Source organism: Carlito syrichta, unplaced genomic scaffold (assembly GCF_000164805.1).
Source record: "Carlito syrichta isolate Samal-C Ts95f unplaced genomic scaffold, Tarsius_syrichta-2.0.1 Scaffold55016, whole genome shotgun sequence".
NCBI classification, from domain to species: Eukaryota; Metazoa; Chordata; class Mammalia; order Primates; family Tarsiidae; genus Carlito; species Carlito syrichta.
Genome location: NW_006999112.1, coordinates 60,832 through 66,963, shown reverse-complemented (window position 1 = coordinate 66,963; position 6,132 = coordinate 60,832).

The window sequence follows — 6,132 nt, the reverse complement described above, 5'->3', positions numbered from 1 at the left end:
GCCTGCTTCCATGTAGTCTGTGGATAATGGAGCTCTTTGATGTCTGGTACATTCATAACCAACAAACTCAGCTTTCCAGTCAACAGAAAAGCTATTTTACACTACTTTTGATGTGATGAAATAACTTAACTAGACATGGTTAATCACATAGCTGGTGATTATGCCATGCAAGGAAAGCCACTAAAATAAGCCAACTGCCTCTACAAAGAACAAAGGAAAACTCCCTAGCAGGCATGCACATAGCTGACTCAAGTGCTCTGGCATGACTCAGTTTTTACCATCCAGATTCACTCTCACTATTTTCATAACATGAAACATAATCATCACTGTGTCCATGAGAATGCTGCATACCTGCCTGACTTGCTTACTGCTCATTCTGTGTGGCAGTCATAATTTTCCTTTACTCTGTTCCAGATATATCTGACTTTGATCACACCGCCAGGCTGAACACCAGCAGTTTCTGGGACTAAAACAGAGAAAGCTCTTTTGTAAAAGTTTAATCCCACTTAGGTCATCTGTTTATTGCTTTGTCTAAAACATCTAGATCTTCAGATGATTTGACCGGTCTTACAAATGCAAATCCTATAATAAATGAGTGTCCTTATAGGTTAGCAGCATGAAGGGAAAAAATGATCTGGAAGAATTGCACTGACAAGTTGGTTTATTAGTTCAGCTGGCTTTAAAGACCAGCCAAGGTCCTGTTTTCAACTAGATTGTTTATTTGTATCAGCTATTTTAGGAAAATAAATAAACTGGATCTATTAGAGCAGACTCTTCCTATGTAAAAGAAATTCTAATTTTGTAAGTTTACATGAATTGAAAGGTAATGAAATGTATATTCAAAAATTTCCCAAAGCATGGCAACTAAATAAATCAATGTTTTGAAACTAAACTATTAATTGTAGTATATGATTTGCATGTTTTATTTAACCATAGCTAAATAAACAATGAGTTGTTATAAAAAACCTTCCAAGAAGTTTTTTGTGGACTATTTGATGTTGGTTAAACACAGAGGGCACTGCTATGCTCAAAACATTCAGATGAACAATATAGCCGTATGGAAATACAATTTTAGAAATTGGGACTTTAATTCTATAAAAATTTTAAGGAAAATTAACCAGTGATGTAAAAAGAATTCAGATTTTGTGCTCAGGTGACTAATCTTTTAGGCGGTAGTGTGACAAATCACTAAAAGCTCATTCAGTACAAGAAAAGTTGTATTTTTAAATGGTGAATTAATTTGTTTAACTGTATTCAAAAATAAAATGCAAACAGGCAACTAAAATTTGAATTACAAGATTTCTCAGCATTCATCTCTTGATATAAAATAAAAAGAAAATTCATTAAGCCAAACTGAAGAAGCTCATTTACTCAATACAAAATATGTATGGGGTTCTCATTATGTGTTATAGGATTTAAAGTGTGAGCTAAACAAACAAGTCTTTGCTCCCCTTGGAATTTATATTCTTGAACATGAAAAACATTTCATTGACATAATACTAAAATAATTTCAGATCAGTGGAAACAACCTTGAAGCAAATGTCATAAGAAGATATGACAGTGACTTAGGGAGGAAAGAGGCTACTCTAGTTTGGGTGATTGGGGATAATGTTAGGAATGTCATTTGAGTTGAGACCTGATGGAGAATCGAAAAGTCATGCATGAGCAGATGTGGGGTACAGGTTGGAGTAATGCATTCCAGCCAGTTCTGAGCCTAAGCCAAACCAAAGGTCTTAGACAATATTGAATTTGGTATAACAGAAGCATAGAAAGAAATCCAGTATAGCAAGAAGTTTTCAGGTTAGAGAAACTGGAAGAAACTAGATGCATGGCATTTGGAATATGGTGCAGAATTTGGAGATGAGTCTAAATGAATAGGAAAGCATTAGAGGTTTTTTTACAGGAGAGTGAATGAGATGGTACTTATATATTCTAAAGATACCCGTAACATTTGAATGTAGAATTGATCCTAGAGTAGTAAGAATAGAGGGAGTGAGACCAGTTAGGAAGATAACTACTACCCAGGAGTGAGATGAAGATGGCTTTAATTGAAACAGTTAGACTAGGTCAGAAATTCTCAATTTTTCTTGTGCAATGAATTATTTTGCCAGTCTGTGACCATCTCTCAAACAAATGTCTTTAAATGCATAAAATAAAATGTAAAGAATTTTTAAAAATAGCGTATCAAAATATAATTATCAAGATTTTAAAATATGTCATTAATATATTAAATGTCGAGATTTAATGTAAATTATATTTCAAAATATCGGCACAAATTATAATCCAATATAAAAATATCCAATCCAATTTACATTGATGACTAGGTAGTGCTAATATTACTGTGGTTGGGACTACATTTGTGACAGGAAAAAAATGCTAAATTTTAGTTAGAGGTGTATAAAAATAAAGATTGCAAGTTTTTCCACACAAATTCACCGACTCCTGAATTTTGGGTGAAGTTCCCCGGGCAAATAATTTGTATGGACAGGCACTTACTTTCACTTGCTCATCTGAAATCATTTGCAAGGTAAATTATCACTGATAATGCAGGAAGAATAATTTTCTGGGCCATTGGCGATATATATGATCATGGCTTCAATTTCCTTAGTTCAACTTTTTCCTTCTTTCAATGAGCCCTTGTTGGGGAGCTCGGGTTCAAAGTAGCTGTATCTCTTCTATCTCTATAAAGAGTGTTATTAATACAATGAACTCTGTATTTTTCTGTTTACTAAGATATCCTATCTTCACCTATAGTTGGTAACAATATTAATGTAATCTAATGTCAACATTTAGACATCATATATGAATAAACAACAAAACCAGGACTTTACTACTCTATATGTCCATTGTTGCTTTGACAATATTTGTTTAATAAATACTACACACATTTTATCCCCTGTTTATATACAGAAACACTTTCTTCTATTCCATCAGAAACAATGAGAACAATTTTGACTGGGAATGAAAAGACTGGTTTTAGTCTTGAATCCTCTTCTCAATTGTTTGTTAGCTTTTGAAAAGTTACCTGACTCATCTGTTCTCTCACTTACAGTATAAAGCTAATGTGTATCTTCCTGACATCCTACCACCTCTAGCATTATACATTTATATGAAAAAAAAAAACAAACAGAATATATCTTTTCACACTATTGATATCATAATATGGTACATTTTTCATGGTTATTATGTTTGATTGATTATATTATACAGTGAAGAAGAGTTCTAATTGTTCTGAAAGGTTTAACACTTAGTAGTTCACAGACATTATGTATGGAATAGGGAAAAATCTTGGTTTTGATGTTTGTCTCTGAGATACTAAGCCATTTTCTTCTATATTTCTTATTCATTTCAAGTAAATTTTGCCTAATACCCAATTTTCCCTTTCCATATTCAGAAACCATTGCCTTCAAGATAGTTTTCTAATAAATAATGCAGTAGCAATTTAGGGGCATAAATTCGGACTTTCACTGTTATTGAAAACAAAATAATCTTCTCTCTGTAATCTGAAGTAAATATTTTTATTTATGCATCCAGCCTTAAACAAAATTATGGGTATATGCACTAAACTCCTAAATCCATCAGGATTAACACAATGAGAATCAACTCTTGTAAACCTACTGTTAACCATTTCAATCATTAATTTTGGCATCACAAGATTTAAAATAGTGACTAAAGATATAAGTTAGCTAATATGGCTAGGATAATATGACTTGAGAATTAAAAGATGAACTTTTGTGACAGGTATTATAAAGAGTCACATGAAATTTATCATAAAGATAAAAATTAAAGTACTTAGATGTCACATGGAGTTTTGAAGTTCAACTATCATTCTGGAAACTCACTGGATTGGGTTTATGAAGAGATCACCTCAATGTTTACTTTTTGGGCAAAAACAACAGGCATTTCCTCATTAAGCAGGGAATTCAGAAGCAATGCCAAGATTGTTAATAAGTAAGAAGCCTTGTATACCTAGGTAATAGTTAATCCAATTTATTACCGAGGAAATGTGAGACAAGATGAGCGGCATTACGAAGGGCAAACATCATTTTGTTTATTACCTACAGAATTTGAGGAAATTGATGAGAAGGAAGCTTGACTATATTAATGTCATCTATGATGTAATATAAATATAGGATAGGAGCAAAATGACCTAACTAAACCACAATCTTTGGAGACAGCTACATATTAATCTAATTTCTCATTCTACCAGGCTGTCATCTTGGGCCAGTTACTTGAGGTGTCTATGTCTTAGTTTTCTAGTCTATAAACATAATCATGATGACAATGACGAACAGAACCCTCTTAAGGAACAATGATATAATTCATGTGAGAAAATATCTTGCAATTGATTAAGCACGAAATGAATGTGTCTTCCTTTTTCCAGAATCAATGCTTCTGTTTTCTAGAACTGTACTAACTAAGATTTAAATAAAGCTACTTTTTAATTTTCAGGCATTGTAACATAGTAGGATATCCTAGATAAGACTTGTTTTTGATTTTCCATATCTGTATTTCCTCTTTTCCACACCATGTCTCTCTGCTTTCCCTTCTTGATGTCTCGTTTCCTGTTTTTAAACTGGTATAACTTATACCAGTCATGCCTTTTCTCTTCTTCCCTTCCTTTCTCACTTCTGCTGCTCCTTTTTCCTTCTGCTGACTGCTGATCACTGCTTTCCTTCCTCTCTTTGGCTTGACTTCAACATTCATTTGCACTGTGACCTTACATGCTGGAATGTGCTTAGTTGCATGCTTGTGTTTCCAACCAATCCCAGAACTCTTTGATCTTACAGTGACCTGACCAACTACGGCATTCCTTTGAACTTGGTGCCTTTGGCTTTTCTCAATAGCTCTTCCTAACTTCTGTCTGCAATTTTTGTGTTTCCTAGAATTCCATTAGTTCAAAGATGCCAGTTGTTTAGGTGCCAAATATTTGAGGTTTTGTTATATGATAAAAATTTTTGATATTTTAAATCAGGAAACTTTAGCAGTGCTCCAATGTTTGAATGATTCTTAATAAAAACATACTCAAGACTTAAGGCAAGACAAAAATTATAGTAAAAATTAAAAAGAAATAATGGCAAATATGAAATGGATGATTATACTACATTGCTTCTTATCAGAGCAATATAAACAATTTTCTTATCTTTGAAAAAATTTCACTGCAATACCGTCCTTTAAATTGTAAAGTAAATAGTTTAATAACTTTATAAAATCAATCCTTACCAGTCCGCGTGCTATTTAAACTGTCATTATAATTAGGATGGAGAAGTATTGGTATAAAGAATATTAGAGGATTGTGACATGAAAAAATATAGAAAACTATAAATAGCAAGCCCTAAAAAGAAATATTGAAGAAATTAATCACATTGACTCACTCAGAAAGTTAGAATATAGATTTCCATATTATATTAGTCAAGATTGTTTTTGCAAACTGGACACAAAGCTACTCAATTGTTACTAGTTTCTCTCTCTCTCTCTCTCTCTCTCTCTCTCTCCCCCTCCCTCTCTCTCTGTCTTGAGTATACTTAAATAACTGACATACAGATTTTAACTAAAGAAGGATTAAACAAATTTGAACTCTCTAGCAAGTAATGTGACATCATTGGTGACGCAATTGTTACTACACTTATTATAGATACAAAAGCGGGTGGACTGGTCCTTTATGAAATGTAGCTGGAGACTCTCTGGGCCAACTTTCTTAATAAATGGAAAAAGGAAAGGAAGAAAATTGCAATTTTAGTGTATACGGAAATTTTTCCAAGGAATTCATGTAAGAAAGGAAGAGTTAAAAAAAGGGGAGGAAAAAGAAAGAAGGGAGAGAGGGAGAGAGAGAGGGAGGAAGGAGGGATGGAAGGAAGGAAAAGGTAGAGAGAAGACTTTCTTTACCCTTACGTTAAAAGTTGAACCATAAGCTATTCTAGCAAGATTTGTTTTTTTGTCAAGGTCATGTAAAAACTGTACTTGTTTAAGTGTATCTGAGATCTGCACTCTGCAATTCCTGGAAGTGAAAGATTGAACACATGTGCCATGTCTGTATCAAACCCTTTGGGAAATTTCTGAGAACCCCGAGAACTGTCCTTTGCAAATCACCCTACTTTTGGCATTGGTTGGAACTGGAGCTCCATTTGTTAG